The sequence below is a fragment of the Phyllobates terribilis genome, unplaced genomic scaffold (genome assembly GCF_046119375.1).
Source record: "Phyllobates terribilis strain yellow unplaced genomic scaffold, ASM4611937v1 Scaffold_3__8_contigs__length_932513732, whole genome shotgun sequence".
Taxonomy (NCBI): domain Eukaryota; kingdom Metazoa; phylum Chordata; class Amphibia; order Anura; family Dendrobatidae; genus Phyllobates; species Phyllobates terribilis.
This window is the reverse complement of record NW_027362763.1, coordinates 357,292,200-357,310,325: the sequence shown is the minus strand read 5'-3', so window position 1 is coordinate 357,310,325 and position 18,126 is coordinate 357,292,200. Positions and strand designations below refer to the sequence as shown.

The 18,126-nt window shown below is 42.4% G+C and overlaps 1 protein-coding gene across 3 annotated transcripts in view; it reads right to left on the bottom strand.

Annotated features, from left to right (window-relative positions):
- LOC141259389 (cytochrome P450 2J2-like) overlaps positions 1–18,126 on the bottom strand; it is a 263,707-nt gene that overhangs the window by 230,953 nt on the left and 14,628 nt on the right. The window lies entirely within an intron of this gene.

Here is an 18,126-nt window from a genome sequence, read left to right as displayed (position 1 = left end):
TAACAGAGCCAGGAGACACATAGGCCTCGTAACCTGGGAGCGTGCACTCCAAGAGAAGGCCCTACCACAACGTCAGCCGGTGCAGGAGAGAGATAAAGTTAGGCCTAGCTTCAGGCAGGTCAGAAACTTACTACGCAGAAGCAAGAAACAGGAGGCCCTACACCCGCTCATTGGGGAGGATCCTGATATGCACCCTTCACCCTACAGTGCTCCGGGACGTGCCTGAATTTCCATCAGTAAAAGGTACTGAAGTGACTATCGTGTCTGTCCCTGTTCTTGCTCTGACCCGATTAGGTCTCTCCGTCCTGCTTTCCCCGTCCGTACGCTGCCCTGAGGCCTAGCTCCACCTGTGGGGAGCTATACCATCCAGCTGCCTTATCACCGGCCTCAGTGGACTGCCGCAGCGCTGGTGATTCTCACCAGAAAGCACAGGTGGTGTCACGAACTTTCATAGAGTTAACAAATAATCCCCTTTTAAAAAGCTGAACCCAGGGTATGGGCCCGGGAGCCGACCACCGCGACATCCCCAAGGCCGGGCAAAGGCCCGGGTACCGAGTCATCCCCATCCCCCTGGGCTAGTCACCTGCAGTTCTGCTCTGCTTGTCCACCGCACCTGCGGTTCTGCTCTGCTCTGCTTGTCCACCGCACCTGCAGCTCTGTTCCTGTATCCCAGTCTGCACTGGTCCCTATCCAGCCTGTGTTCCTACCTGCCAGTACAAGCCTGTCTGCATACCAGCTGTGCCTGCCAGTACCCGCCTATCTGCATACCAGCCGTGCCTGGCCGTTCCTGCATTCCCGCGTGTGGGACAACAGCTGTGACCGGGGTCTGACCTGGAGAAGCACCTGGGCCACCTCCCACGTCCCTCAGACCACAGAGTCGATTGAGCCGCTGTGTGTTCGTGGTCGGATCTGGCAAGGCCCCTAGTCACGCCCCTCCAGGCACTCCTTGGTTCGTGGCCCAGTGGGACCACTAACCACGCTCACGCCAGTCAGTCCAGGCGTGAGCGTAACACATGCGAAGATGCTTCCCACTGTCGTTGAACACTCAACTAGAACCATCAGCAAGCACATGCTTGCCCCAGCGCAGCGTTCAGTTGTCCCTACTCCAGTCCTTGGATCGCAAGCGCATATACACAGATAACACCCCACACTACTAAATTCTCATATTTCACGAATGCTTGCGATCAAAATGTTGTTTTTTTAGGCTCGTGGAGACGGAAGATTTCCGCAACCTGATGGCAGCGGCCGTCCCTTGGTACTCAGTCCCCAGCCGCCACCATTTCTCCCGGTGTGACGTTCCCGCATTACACAAGCATGTGTCCCAAAACATTAGCCGTGCCCTCACCAATGCAGTTACTGGGAAAGTCCACCTATCCACGGACATGTGGACAAGTGCTTGTGAGCAGGGACGGTACATCTTGCTGATGGCACACTGGGTTAACATAGTGGAAGCCGGGACCCAGTCGGACCTTGGGACGAAACACGTCCTCCCGACGCCGAGGATTTCGGGTCCTGGGTCAATCAGGGTTGCCCCCACATTCTACAACTCCTGCACCTCGTCCTCCTCCTACCCCCCATCAATCTCAGAAATGACCACATCAGTCGCAAGCTGGAAGCACTGCCTCGGCCAAGCGGCAACAGGCTGTGCTAAAGTTAATATGCTTAGGTGACAAACCTCACAATGCAGAAGAGTTGTTGGCAGCTCTGAAAGAGCAGGCAGATCTGTGGCTCACACCGCTGAACCTACAGCCAGGCATGGTCATGTGTGACAATGGCCAGAACCTGGTGGCGGCTCTGAGGCGAGGCGAGCTCACACACGTACCATGCCTGGCCCATGTGCTTAACCTTGTGGTTCAGCGGTTTATCAAAACCTACCCAGATCTGTCGGATCTGCTTGTCAAAGTGTGCCGCCTATGTGCCCATTTTTGAAAGTCACCTACAGCTTCCGCTGCCCTGCTTCAGCAGCGTTTGCAGCTTCCAGCTCACCGACTGGTGTGTGATGTCCACACGTGTTGGAACCAGGGCTGTGGAGTCGGAGTCATGGAGTTGGAGTCTGTGCTCATTTTGGTGGAGTCGGTATAAAATGGACCGACTGACTCCTAAAATATATATTAAATTGGGTGCAGTAGATCAATGCAGTTTGTGGGGAATATTTTTAAAAAGACTCTCAAAAGACGCTTCATGTTTCTTAAAATGGATGTCTGCACACGTCACAGAGTGAACTATTTTGCCATCAATGTTCGATATGTTTGTGACAAAGAAATTGTTATCAAGACACTGGCAGTAAAAGATACTAAAGCTCATCACACCAGCCAGTTTCTCCAGGCCTTAGTGGAAAAAGTTCTGCAAGATTACGAACTCAAAAAAGAACAGGTTCTTGCTATTGTAACGGACAATGCTTCAAACATGATAAGTACAATTAAACTGATGAATGAGAGTAATGAACAACAGCTAGAAGAACATTTAGGATTCAGCATGTTTGAGATGGAAAGCCACAGAGCTGTTCATGTAACTGAGGAACAAACCGATATTACAACAGAAAAACATCAAAATGATACTTTAGAAATAGATGATCTTGTTGAAGCTGCTTCACACCTCTTTCCTATTCATCACATGCGCTGTGTTGTGCACACGCTGCAGCTGGCAATGAGAGAGTCTGCAAGAGGGACATGCTGGAAATCTGATTGGAAAAGTGAGGAAATTGGTTATTGCCGCCAGAACCCCTAAAATTGATTCCATCTTGAAGAGACGTGATGGGAAAGGGGCAATTGTCGATCAAGCCACTCGGTGGGGCAGCACTTATTTAATGATTGAGCGATTGCTTGAACTAAAACAGTTTCTTATAGATATGGCGAACCCTCAGGTAACCCTAATTGAAGGTCAATGGACACAGGTGGCTGAATTGAAGGAATTGCGTAATCACCCATTTACGGTGACTAAAAAATTACAAGCTGAGGATTTAACTCCTGGCATTTTCATAAGGGAGTAGAAGAACTTGCTATTTTGCCTGTCCCACAGAGGAGGTTTAATCGCAGATGGCATTTCTGCTTCAATGGAACGGAGACACAGCTATTGGAAAATAAAAATTTTCTGGCAGCTGTTTATGTGGACCCAAGTCATCGTATACTGCTTGATGATCAACAGCTTACTAAAGGAAAAGAAGCTCTGACTGAGGAAGCAGTTAGGATGAGTGGCCTACAGGAGGTCTGCCAGGCGCAAGAGGACTTGGGTCCTGACAGTGCTACTGCTGCCATATCTTCATCCTCATTAGATGAGGAGTTTGACTTTGACAAGTATTTGGATGACATGGAGCAGGCAAAGCGTTGCCGCAAGGAAAAAGATTTCACTCCGTCTCCTATAGCAAGCAGATTGACCATATTTCAGCAAAATGTTTCACTTGCTCTCAAAGAAATAGAAAAATTCAACCATTCATCAAAACTGACTGTGCATGAGGCAATTCCTTTATACCCGGAAATTGTTAGAGATGTTGCCCATGTGGTTACTGCTTTGCCTCCAACCCAAGTTAGTGTAGAGAAGTTGTTCTCTAGCCTTAAAATTATTAGGTCAGATTTGAAGGAGGATCTACTATTTCTTAGAACAAATTCATAGACTGCACAAATGTTAATTAGTATGTTTTTGTTGAAAACTGTTTTTGACACTTAGATAGTTATATATATATATATTATATATATATATATATATATATATATATATATATATATATATATATATATATATATATATATATATATATATATATATATATATATATATATATATATATATATATATATATAATATCTATCCGGGGATGTGTGTCTCTGTCCAAAGCCTCGATAGACTGAGCATGCTCAGAATGGCGCCATGACGACATGTCCAGGAAGAGGGAGACACATTCGTGAGTACACTCCTATATGATCAGTACATTATACATACAGTGCTCAGCAAAAGTGAGTACACCCCCCCTGTATTCTCAGTACGTTATACATACAGCGCTCAGCATAAGCGAGTACACCCCCCCTGTATTCTCAGTACGTTATACATACAGCGCTCAGCATAAGTGAGTACACCCCCTGAATTCTCAGTATGTTATATACAGTGTTCAGCGTAAGTGAGTACACCCCCTGTATTCTCAGTACATCTTATATATGCTGGACGGGATGGGTGGCACCTGCGCAGTGATGCACGAGTCAGCACGTGTGCATACCACACTGCGGCGCCATTTTATTGAAGACACCGTTTATGCAAATTCGCAGACATCTTTAAACCAAATGGCGCAGGATAATTTAATAAAATTAAAAATGTACCAATAAAAATGCTCGCCACCCAGGCGTAGAACGGGCTCAATAGCTTATATTATATATCTATCTATCTATATATATATCTATATACACACACATAATCGATATTACATAGTGTATTAAATATTTACAATTTATTACAGCTTGTGTTCTAAAGTTGTATTCCAGTAAATATATATTATATCTAAATATATTGATTATTGTATCATAAAAATTATTAAATGCCTGATATTCACATTGTACTACAATAAATTTTTCACTTAAATATAAGCAATATATGTGGGAGTCGGAGTCGTGGAGTCGGAGTCTGAGTAAGGGAAATTGAGGAGTCGGAGTCGCAGGTTTGGCTTACCGACTCCACAGCCCTGGTCGGAACTCTACATTGCAGATGTTGGGAAGGATTTAGAGTAGAAGAGGGCAGTTGTTGACTACCAGCATCAACAAGGCCGTCGGTATTCAGGTCAGACTCCACACATAAGACCTTAGGAGTGGACATGGATGTCAGACATCTGTACCATCCTCCAAAACTTTGAGGACTCCACCAAGATGATGAGCGGCGATGACGCCATAATTAGAGTCACCATCCCTCCTCTGTCTTCTGAAACGCTCTCTGCTCACAATTAAAGAAGATGCATTGCAGGCGGAGCACGATGAGATGGAGCAAGGAACCATACAGGGTGATTACACAGCCCAGCCTCATCTCATCCCAACGTGGATTGGGTGACCATGAGGAAGAGGAGGAGGTAGAACAGGAACTAGTTTCCTGCGCTATAGACGGTACTACCTGCAAAACTGTCATACCATCTATGCAGCATGGATGCCATGAGGACAGGGAGGAGGAGGAAGATGAGGATGAAGAGGAGAGCATGGTCAGTCGTCTTCTTGGTGAGGACACTGAAGTCTTGCCTCTTTACAGTCTGGCACACATGGCTGAGTTTGTAGTTATACTGCCTTTCCCATGACCCTCGCGTTGTCCAAATTTTGGGTGACAGTCATTACTGGTTGGTGATACTTATAGACCCACGCTACAAGGAGAACTCAGTTTCTTATTCCCGCGCAGGACAGACCTAATAAAATGGGGCAGTACGAGAAGGGCCTTGTTGCAGAATTATTAAAAAAAATTCCCATCTGAAAACGCTGGCAGCAGAGGTCCAACAAACTGTGACCACCAAGGAGTACAGGCGAGAGACATTGGCTGGAGGCCATAAAAATCAACAAATTAATAGAAATAAACACTTGAAATAGATTACTCTGTTTGTAATGACTATATAATATACTTGTTTCACTTTTTGTATTGATATTCTAATTTAGTGAGATGCACCTGTATATAGAAAAGGAAAGGAACATTCTCTCCCAGCTTCTCAAAGGGTGAGGAAAAGTAAATGGTCCCACCTGACAGGGAAGGCTGCAAACCTAAATATCTGAGCCCATCAGTGATCCAAATTAGGTGGGTCTTAAACCAGGGTGTCTCCCAACGCATTTCCTGTCTTAGCAGAGTGGGGCCATCAGAAGGTGAGTATAAGGTGATTTTATTTTAATTCTTTTATTTACTTACAGGTACTATGGTACCCGGGTCTGGAAGAGAGTTTCCTCTAATCCAGACCCTGTAACATCCACGCATTGAATCGCACAATATTCGCATGTGCACATGTAGTCATGCGGATATTATACAGTCCAATGCAAGTCAATGTCGGCGAAAACACCGCGATTCCGCAAAATTTATGGTTGTGCTGTGGATTTTTCCGCATTGATAATCCGCAGCGGAAATTTCCGCAGCATGTGCATAGCACATGCGGATTATCATTGGGGAACATGGCAGACAACTTAACATGCGTTTTTAATGCGTTTTCGTGGCGGAAATGGTGCCGCGGAAACGCATTAAATCCGCATAGTGGGCACGCAGCCTAACAGTATTGAACAAGGGTACTGCTTAAACCAGAAAAATATTTTCATTATCAGATTTAACAGAAAGGTAAAATCTCAGATCGATAAGAGTATATGATAATAGGCAAGGAGGTATATGGACTAGGACAATAGTAATAGATTGGGAAGGGAGGGGGGGTTTATTTGGCAAGGGTGAGGTGTGATAGGTTTAAGATCTAGTGACCATCACTCAGAGGCTGAATCCTTCCTTACCACAGGGGTTGGCACCCTAGAACCTACGCAAATTTGCACCCCTACTCAGTGTAGTCTGGTCCTGTACTACCTGATTGTATTGATTCTAAGAAATTTAAAAGGTACTCCACTGTAGTCTGACGTCACCCCCTGACGAAGTTTGCGCTGAAACATGACTTGGGACTGGCACCAATCCAGTAGGAGGAAGCTATGGATAAGATGGTGTTTTAGATTTGCCTTCATTATGTGGTTTCATTCTATTGAACATGTTTTATTTATTAAGTCACTGCATATTATTTGTTTGGCATCAACTGTTCTACTCTTATTTTATTATATTTATTGGTTACCAGCCACCTATCCTTGTTCCCCTTCACCATTGCACCCATTAATTATCTCCATATTATCATTCTAGATATATTTTATAATAAGGCATTTTTTGAGAACTATACCAATAAATGTTTCATCCCTGGCAGTTTTAGAATACAAGTGTTTCCATCTTTCCCCATTGAGGATGAATCCTTTATTAATCAATGGGAAAACATGTGATTATAGTTTGTTCAAGGTAATGGCAATTTTAATTGAACAAGAAGACTTCATATCAGATTCACTTAAGGTGATTAATTTATCTGAACATTCCCTCTTATTAGGAGTCTGAGTGCAAACCCATGAGCCTGAGTTGTGCTCGGCTTATATGTCTGCCGAGCCACAGCACTAAGGCTATGTGCCCACGATGCAGAAATGCTGCAGATTTTTTCCACATCTCCCTGGCAGGAAAAACGCATGCGGATTTTACATGCGCTTTTCCTGCCAGGTAGAAGCGTTTGTCAAGCGTTTTTGCATGCAAGTTATCAAGCGCTTTTCCAAGTGATTTTAGCATCTCTTGGAAAAGTCCTTGACAACTTGGTCACACTATATAAATCCATGCAACTGGCATGGATTTATATAGTGTGACCAATTAATAGTTTTATAAAAAAGAATAAAATGGCAAAAAATAAAAAAACAACAAACTTAACTTCCGATGGCCCCCAGTGTTTTCTCCAGTGTGTCCTGTCTTTTGTACGGCTCGCGGTGGTCTAAAAGGACCTGCGGTGAAATCATTTAGTCAAGTGACAGGTCACATGACCGCTGACGTCAGCGAGATTGCACTCTACATTTACCCTAAAGTACTGGAGGGCAGAGCAAAGCGCCCAACGGCCTTTCAGGCAGCATAGGTCAGAGCTGCCATTGTTTAGACTGTTAGAGCTATTCCAGCCCACGTAGGAACTACTAGGGACTGTAGGGTCAGAATCTCTAGTTTGTACAGTAACCGGCTGGGTCAGTTGCATTTTTTTTTTTTTAGTGTTTTAGATAGTTTCCCCGTAAGAGTTGTTACACAATCATAACCTTTCCCCCTATTCCGCTTTTGGTCTTTTCACAATAATCAAGGATCTACACATATCTACTTGCTCTTTAACATTTAAGAAATGGTTTCACAATAAAGAAACCAAGCAATTCTTTCCATCAACCGTTGAACAGGAAGCTCTACAAATGCTTTACGATCTTGCTGCTCAATACGCTATACACATTTCAGGTAATATTCCATCATCCATTCACCTCTAATCACAAAAATTTTAACATGGCCCAGAGTTGAACTATTTGTAAAACTTGTTTCCAGAGAAATGTCTTATATATCCCGACATATACATAATAATAATTTAGAGAAGAGAGACGGACAATGGAGTAAATCTAGTCATTTGGCCCTGGCAGATGTATGAGGTGGAAGCATACCGACAATTGAAAGGCAAAACGTGCTATCAGAAATTAACCTTCAACCCTATTTTGTCCTACAGGTCTAAAATTGCTTAATATTCCTGAATCATTACTTCAGCTGGTAGTTATTTCCAAACCTTTGATGGAGGATTTGATTATACCTGAACCAGTGATCCTTTACCTACTACCAGGTAGGCCAATTATATCAGGAACTAGTGGCATCACAGAAAAAATGTAAATATATTGACGCATAGCTGAAACCTTTAGTTGAATGCCTACCCTCATTTTTACAGGATACTTTGGAATTTTAACAAAAAATTGATGGCTTGCATGTACAAGACAACATGTTATTAGTCACATGTGATATCGACTCACTCTATACTAACATTCGCCATTCAGATGGCCAGCGAGCAGTCTCACTTTTTAAATATGAGTAATTTCGATTCGACAGTCAATGGATCCTTCTACCTGCAGGGCACCGCAATGTGTGCAGCTTGTGCACCTTCTTATGCCAACTTGTTACTGGGGCCAAGAGAAAGGGATCTTTTTATGTCATGTGGCATTTACAGTGGTGGCCACAAGTATTGGCACCCCTGCAATTCTGTCAGATAATACTCAGTTTCTTCTTCTTCTTTTGTGCACCCCCTTTTTTAGGTTTGTTGTGGAATTGTATCCAATTTGTCTTTAGGACAATTCTTTTTGTGTTTTTTCATTGAAGACAAATTAAATGAAGATAATACCAAAGTTCGCAGTTATTTTGGCTAAAGGTTGTGCAACCAAGTATTAGGCTGAGGGTGCCAATACTTTTGTCTGGCCCATTTTTGGGGTTTTGTGTGAAATGATCAATGATTTGATTTTTGCTTCATTCTCTTTTGTGTTTTTTCCTTGCAAGCACATTAAATGAAGATAATAATACCAAAGAATTTGTGATTGCAATCATTTTCAGGAAGAAACTGAGTATTATCTGACAGAATTGCAGGGGTGCCAATACTTTTGGCCACCACTGTAGTGGTGAGCGAATATGCTCATTACTCAAGATTTACAATCATGCTCAGGTGTTTTCCGAGTATCTTCAGCGTTGTCAGGGAGATATTGTGGAACATTGAAAAATATTCCTTCTCCCCTTGTCATAGGTATTGACCATTTCTCCAAAGCCCCTCCACCCCTCCCTTATCCACTATTTGCCACAAGAAGAGAACAGAGTTCTGTCTGTATGCAATTAACACACGCTTGAGAAATGCCTTGTAGGCAGATGCCAGCCAAGAAGTGCTACCAGCCTAATTAAAATGCAAATTTATTTCTCCCTGGCAGATGCAGGGGATGATTAGTTGCAGGATTGCAATAATTTGCGTGTAACTGTTTCCCGAGCTTCAAAAGAAAATCTATAGACACGCCGACTACAATACGGAATATTGTAAGTTCCATAAGTCTGATAATAATGGGACCTATATTTTTAGTGGCAGGATCAGCCAAGGAGCGATATGCTCATTTTTTCGTAGCCGAAAAACCCTCCATCAAGCTATAGCGCAAAACACCAGAATGACGGTTCGCAAATATGTCATACGGGGTCTCTAAATGAAAGTAAAATAATAACGGAAAAAATGGCATATTTTTCAAGCTTCTGCGATGAACGAGTGATAAGTTATTGCAGAAGTTAGCGGTTTAAATAAAAATGTACAGGCTGGAGACCAGCCCACATGATGTCACCACAAGGGGCTTGTGGGCAGATGTCCCCTGAGGTATAAGAGAATCCATGGAGAATAGAGGAGCACTCATTGCCTGGGGGGTATAAGGACTATAAGCAACAGGTCGCGTTCGATAACGCTCAAATCAAACTGGGGAGCCCCTCTTCCACCTATGCGGATTCATCCCTGCAAACTGTATAGCGCAAGTTTCCCCTTTAATCCTGTTTATTTTATGTAACTGCTTATGTATTTTAAGGTCTCCTTTGTAACATCCATGTATATATTTTTCCTAAACACTGCCTTCCTTTTGGATTAAATATAAAATTTAATAGTTCCGTTTCTTTTGTCCTGTAATCGTTCCCTCCCCCAAAACCATATACGCTACAAAAACGCAGGCGTCCAGGCTTGTGGTCCAGGCTCAAACTCGGCTGGTGGTAGCAGAGAATAGTAATTGGGCTATCGTGAAACTGACAGTGATGGTACAGAGAGCGTAAACACGTATTCCATGCTTTGGAACCCAGAGGTGACGCCATACGCTCACTGGTCACTTGCTGATACCTATGGAGTGAGTAGTCTGGATCGGGTGATCGTGATTCCAGACAAAATACTGACAGCAACGGTGAGATATTGCATGATCTCCCCGGTGTCGTCGCTGTGGGGATACCTAACAAGCGCGCTCAGGTGTTATGTTTTAGTCACGCCGTGCGCATGATTTGCGACTGTTTGACAGCTTTAATACATGTGAGGAATGACTGTTTCTTTGACAGCTTTTAACACATGTGAGGAATGCCTAAGAAACAAGCATTCCTCACATGTATTAAACGCTGTCAAACAGTCGCAAATCATGCGCACAACGTGGCTAAAACATAACACCTAAGCACGCTGGAGATACTCGACGAGCACCCGAGCTTGCTTGCAGAAAGGGTTAACAGAACATACTCGCTCATCGCTAGTGGTAATGTATCAATAGACCGTGTCCTACTTTGGGCCTGGTACATTGATGACATTTTCCTTATCTGGCATGGAACATGTTCTGAATTACAAACCTTTTTCAGACATGCAACAATAATGATCTGCATATTCATCTTCCTTTTCATTGTGATTCTGTTAACATTGTCTTTTTAGATGTTAAAGTAAAATGAGACTAACAATATGTTGCAGACAGACATCTTTCGAAAAGCAACTGCTACCAACTCGCTACTGCATGCAAGTTCTTCACATTCACATCCACCCCAGATGATCCGTTCTATCCCAACTGGACAGTTTTTACGGATGCAGAGGGTCTGTTCAACTGAGCCAGATTTTCAATGTTAATCAACCAACCTTTCAGAACGATTCCTGGATCATGGATATAATTCCAGAAATAGATCGAGCATACTAATATGCTAAGAATAGAAATAGATCTGAACTCTTGAATCCCAACTCTAGAAATACATCTATTAATAAGGTGAGACTAATTACCCAATATCATTCTAATTGGTATCAAATGAAAAATTCTGGCCAATTCTCTTGGTCGATCTAGTTCTTGCAACCTGCATGCAAACTTAAAAGAAGTTGTCCACTACCAATACATTGATGCCCTATCCACAGGATAAGGGAATCAATGTTTGATTGGCCGGGGTCCAACACCCGGCACCCCCGATCAGCTGATATCGGTGCCGGCAGTGACCGGAAGTACTCACTTGTGGAGCTTGGCAGTCTGATTCTAGTGGCCGCTGAAGGGTACTACACATCCGCCTCCTATTCAATGGGAGGCGGATATGTAGTACCCCGCGGCAGCCATTACAACTAGACGGCCAAGCTCCCCAAGTGAAAACTTCAAGCCGTCACCGATAACAGCTGATCGGCGGGGGTGCCGGGTGTCGGACACCAGCAGATCAAACATTGATACACTATCCTGCATAGGGAACAAGGCTGTGGAGTAGGTAAGCCAAACCTCCAACTCATCAATTTTCATGACACAGACTCCACGATGCCGACTCCCTCGTACATGGCTCATGTTTAAGTGATAAATTTACTGTAGCACTGATTAATCTCAGCTAAAAGCCTAGACCCTGAGATCAGGAATAGGACATTTCATAACTTTCCCAAATTCTTATGAAAAAAATATTCCCCACAAACTGCATTGAACTACTGTACCCAATTTATTATAGATTTTTTAGGAGTTTGAGTTGGTATATTTTATACCGATTCCACCAAAATGGACACCGACTTAGACTACACCTTCCTGCTAAGGCATCAATGTATTAGTAGTGAACAACTTCTTTAACCACTTTACAACCTGTGCCGTATTTGTACGCACAAGGCTGTAACCCCCGAATCAGTGAGGGCTCCAGCGCTGAGCCCTCACCGAACCGGGCACATGTCAGCTGATTATTACAGCTGACATGTGCCCGTAACAGCCGCGGGTGGAATCGCGATCCACCCGCGGTTGGTAACATGTTAAATGCCGCTGTCAATATCTGACAGCGGCATTTAACATCGCCGTGCCAGAAGTGCGTCACTTACCCCGCCCATCGGTGACCCCGTCACGTGATCGAGGGTCACTGATGGGTGGGCAGGACAACCCTGGATCTCCAGCAGACTCCAGTGGTTGTCATGAGCTGATCGCTATGAGCGCCACCTAGTGGTCGGCGCTCATCGCACAGGACCATTTCTGCTACACAGAGGTGATCTGCTGTTCACCTCTATGTAGCAGAGACGATCAGACAAGTACTACTTCTAGTCTCCTATGGAGACTATAGAAGCAAGCAAAAAGTGAAAAAAAAGTTTTTAAAAATATTAAAAAAATAAAAGTTTAAAATCACCCCCCTTTCGCCCCATTCAAGATAAAATAAAAAAAAAAAAAAAAAAAAACACATACACATATTTGGTATCGCCGCGCTCAGAATCGCCCGATCAATATAAAAAAAGAATTAACCCGATCGATAAACCGCGTAACGAGAAACGCCAAAATTACGTTTTTTGGTCTCCGCAACATTGCAATAAAATGCAATAACAGGCGATCAAAACATTGGATCTACCCCAAAATGGTATCAATAAAAATTTCAGCTTGGCGCGCAGAAAATAAGCCCTCACCCAGCCCCAGATTCCAAAAAATGGAGACGTACGGGTCTTGGAAAATAGCGGGTTTTTTTTTTTTTTTTTTAGCAAACTTTGGAATTTTTTTTCACCACTTAAATAAAAAAGAACCTACACATGCTTAGTGTCTACGAACTCTTAATGACCTGGAGAATAATAATGGCAGGTCAGTTTTAGCATTCAGTGAACGTGGTAAAAAAAATAAAAACAAACATTTGTGGTATTGCACTTTTTTTGCAATTTCACCGCACTTGGAATTTTTTTCCCCGTTTACAATATGGTAAAACTAGTAATGGCGTTGAAAATTACAACTCGTCCCGCAAAAAATAAGCCCTCACACGGCCATATTGACCAAAAAATAAAAACGCTATGGCTCTGGGAACAAGGGGAGCAAAAAACGAAAATGCAAAAACGGAAAATCCCAGGGTTGCGAAGGGGTTAAGGACCATTTTGTCTTCAGCCACTACCAACCATCTAGACAAAATTCTCCATTTGGCTCTCAGACCATGCTGGGGCTGCACACCTTGTGGTAATTGTGTAGCATGCCCAAATATTGAACGTGCTTCTACCTTTACCAACTCCACTAATTGTAGGACGTACACCATTACACAGACTAACAACTACTCAACTTGTGTGGCTGTGTACAACCCAGTCTGCCCTTGTTCCAAGATCTACATCGGTCATACTACCAGATTTCTTAAAGTAAGGGTCCGTGAACATATCACAGGAATTCTGGCTGCAGCTGATAAGACCAACATTGATGCCCTTAAACTAATTGCAAGACATTTTAAGACACACCATCAATGTAAACCATCCTTATTGCGTGTATGCGGCATTGACCATATTCATACTGGAATACGTGGAGACAATATTTCTTGAACAATGTGAAAGTCGTAGGATTTGAACTCCAAGGACTTTACAGCCTCTAGGATTAAATAAGACTCTCAGTTATGCTCCATTTCTTTATCTCTCTCTGGTCACCATTTTATAGTTTTGTTTATATTGTGTGTACATGTTTTTACTCATTCTTAATATGTCCCTTTTTATTCCTTTCTTATGGAATACCGTAATTGGATATCATCCTGTAAAGGCTGCTGTTACTAGTATGTATTGTGAGGCAGTGACTGGGATCGTATACGAGGGACGTTCTATATCCCCCAGAATGTGTACAGAGACCTATTAAATCCATTGGAGTTCATTGTAGTCACAAACTTACCTGCGGCTGCAATGCAGGAATGAAGGTGAGCATTGACCTGGTCAGGTTATCTGGCTAAGGCAGATTAGTAAAACCTGGAAGGGCCTTCATTTCTTGGAGGAGACTACAGGAAGGCAGTGGGGCGGCCTCCTCCCTCCAACCCGGGTTTTCCAGTGGCTCTTGCCATAGGTCCTTTAAAAACCCTGCAGTAAGGATTAGTGTTGTTCAGTGTTGGGACCTGCTAGAAACATAGCAGGAAAGCTTGGCAGGCCTGTGTGTAGCTGAACCTACGCCTGGGAAGGCTCTGCACCCGTCAGGCTCTGAGAAGCCCGGCGCGGCCATTGCCCACGGCAGCCGTTATGGACTCCTGTTAACCCGGATGCGAACAGGAGGACTTTCTGTTTTACACATGAGTTGCTGAATAAAGCAGTTTATGTTGGACTTGCTTGGGTCACTGCCTCAGTTAATGCACGGTGTGAACACCGCCGCCTTACAGTATGCATTTATTTATTTGTGTATATTCCTCTCTCTTACAGAGTATGATGATTTCATCCCTTTTAAGCCTGTCATTAGCCCTTATGCATATGTTCATGTTTGTGTATATGTATATATTTTTCAAATTTTCCTTTCAGCATTTTTTTATTTATTAAAATAACCCATGTTTCTTAAATACACCAATAATTGTACCAACTACCAACAGTTGTTGCCTTCGCACCAAGCTGCTTGCCTATTGTCCTGTAGCCCATCCCAGCCTTGGGCAGGTCTACAATTTTGTCCCTGGTGTACTTAACCGCTTCCCGACCGCCCACTGTAGATAAACGTCCGAGCTGCCTGGGCTCTGTGCAGCGCAGACGTTTAAAAACGGTGGGTGGTCCCACAGCGCTCAGGACCCCGAGGGTCCTGCAAGCGCTGCGGGTGCGGTGCAGAGCGATAGCTCTGACAGGGAACATCATCGGGACCTGATTGGATCAGGTCCCAGTGATGTTAACCCTTTGCTGTCTTCTATATGCCGCGATCTATAGTGATCGCGGCATATAGAATACAGCAGGAGGAGAGGGGGTCGTCCACTTACCTCTCCGACGGCCCCCTGATAAGTTCCAGGACCTGACGCTGCTATGGCAGCTGGAGGTCACATGACCGCCTCCAGATCTGCCATATATGGTGTCCTGCCTGGCTCAGCCTGCAGCTGAAGCCTGGCAGGAGACTCTGACTGTGAAACAGTCAGCAAAGATCTCATGTAATGTAATACATGTCTATTACATTACATGAGATCAGTGATCAGAAAAATAAAAATTAATGTCCCATACAGGGACTAAGTAAAAATGTAAAAAAAAAAGTCAAAAAATTTTTTGAAACTGTTAAAAAAAAATTACTAAATAAAAATAAATAAATAAAATATTAAACCGATAAATCCGTATATTTATGCAAAAATAAAAAAAGTACACATATTTGGTATCGCCGCGTCCGAAAAAACCCGAGCTATAAAACTGTCACACTAATTAACTCCTTCTGTGCACACCGTAATAAAAATAAATAAAAAACGGAGCAAAAAACTATGCTTTTTCCTTATTGCCAAACAAAAAGTGGAAAAAAATGCGATCAAAAAGCAAAATGAAAATAAAAATGGTACCGCTGAAAATGTCATCTTGTTCCGCAAAAAACAAGCCGCCATACAGCTCCATCATCCGAAAAATAAAAAAAGTTATACCTCTCAGAATAAAGCAATGCAAAAAAAATATTTTTTCTATAAAATTGTTTTATTGTGTAAAAGCGCCAAAAAATTAAAAAAATATACAGTAAGTGTAGTATCGCTGTAAACGTACTGACCTGAAGAATAACGCTGCCTTATCACTTTTACCACACGCAGAACGGCATAAAAAAAAACTCAAAAAACAATTCCTGAATTGTTGGTTTTTGTTAATTTTACCTCCCAAAAAACGGAATAGAAAGCAATCAAAAAATGTCACGTACCCAAAAATGGTACCAATAAATATGTCAACTGGTCCCGCGAAAAACAAGCCGTCATATGACTGTCGGCCAAAATATGGAAAAATTATAGCTCTCAAAATATGGCGATGCAAAAACTAGATTTTGAAAAAAAAAAAACACGTCTTTTAGTGTGTGACAGCTGTCAATCATAAAAACCCGATATAAATCTGGTATCTCTGTAATCGCACCGACCTGAAGAATAAAGTAATCTCATCACTTATACCACACAAGGAACAGCGTAAAAAATAAATAAAACCAATTCTTCACCTGCTACTGATTTGTTTATTATGTCTCCCAATGTGCTCACCACACATCTAGATAAGTTCCCTGAGGGGTCTAGTTTACAAAATGGTGTCACTTGTGACAGGTTTCCACTGCTTAGGCACATCAGGGGCTCCCCAAATGCAACATGGCATCCGCTAATTATTCAAACAAATTTTACATTCAAAAAGTAAAATCGTGCTCCTTCCCTTCCAAACCCTGCCGTGCGCCCAAACAGTGGTTTTCCCCCACATATGGGGTATCGGCGTGTTCAGGAGAAATTGCACAATAAATTTCATGGTGCAATTTATCCTATTACCCTTATGATAATGCAAAATTAGGGGATGAAAAACATTTTTGTGGGAAAAATGTGAAAATTTTATTTTTACAGCTCAATATTATAAACTTCTGTGAAGCACCTTGGGGTTCAAGGTGCTCACCACACATCTAGATAAGTTCCCTAAGGGGTCTAGTTTCCAATATGGTGTCACTTGTGGGGGGTTTCCACTGTTTAGGCACATCAGGGGCTCCCCAAATGCAACATGGCGTCCGCTAATTATTCAAGCAAATTTTACATTCAAAAAGTCAAATGGCTCTCCTTCCCTTCCGAACCCTGCAGTGCTCCCAAACAGTGGTTTTCCCTCACATATGGGGTATCAACGCGCTCAAGAGAAATTGCACAAAAAATTTTGGGGTCCATTTTTTCCTGTTACCCCTGCGAAAATAAAAAAAATTGGGTCTAAAGTAACATTTTTGTGAAAAAAGTTAAATGTTCATTTTTTTCTTCCGCATTCCAAAAATTCCTGTGAAGCACCTGAAGGGTTAATAAAGTTCTTGAATGTGGTTTTGAGAACCTTGAGGTGTGCAGTGTTTAGAATGGTGTCACTTTTGGGTATTTTCTGTCATAAAGACCCGTCAAAGTGACTTCAAATATGATGTGGTCACGAAAAAAATGTTTTTGTAAATTCTGTTGTAAAAATGAAAAATCGCTGGTCAACTTTTAACCCTTATAGCTCCCTAACAAAAAAAAAAATTTGGTTCCAAAATTGTGCTGATGTAAAGTAGACATGTGGGAAATGTTATTTATTAACTATTTTGTGTGACATATCTCTCTGATTTAAGGGCATGAAAATTCAAAGTTTGAAAGTTGCAAAATTTTCAAAATATACTCCAAATTTCCGATTTTTTCACAAATAAACGCAAGTGATATCGAAGAAATTTTACCGTTATCATGAAGTACAATATGTCACGAAAAACAATCTCAGAATCAGGGGAATCCGTTGAAGCGTTCCAGAGTAATTACTTCATAAAGTGACAGTGGTCAGAATTGAAAAAATTGGCCTGGTCACGAAGGCAAAAACAGGCTCTGGCGCAAAGTGGTTAATCAATCACACTCCAACCAAGACCAAAGAGCTGTCTGAGTGTGTGGACAGGTGTCTTTTATAAAGGTAACGAGTTCAAACATATGTAATTAATACAGGTAATGAGTGCAGAGTAGGAGGGCTTATTAAAGAAAAACTAACAGATATGTGAGCCAGAATTTTTGGTGGTTGGTAGGTGATCAAATACTTGTTTCATGCAATAAAGTGCAATTTAATTAAGTAAAAATCGTACAATGTGATTTTCGGGTTTTTATTTTTTAGATTCTGTCTCACAGTTGAAGTGTATCTACGATAAAACTTATAGACCTCTACATTCTTTTTGGGTGGGAAAACTTGCAAAAATCGTCAGTGTATCGAATATTTATTTT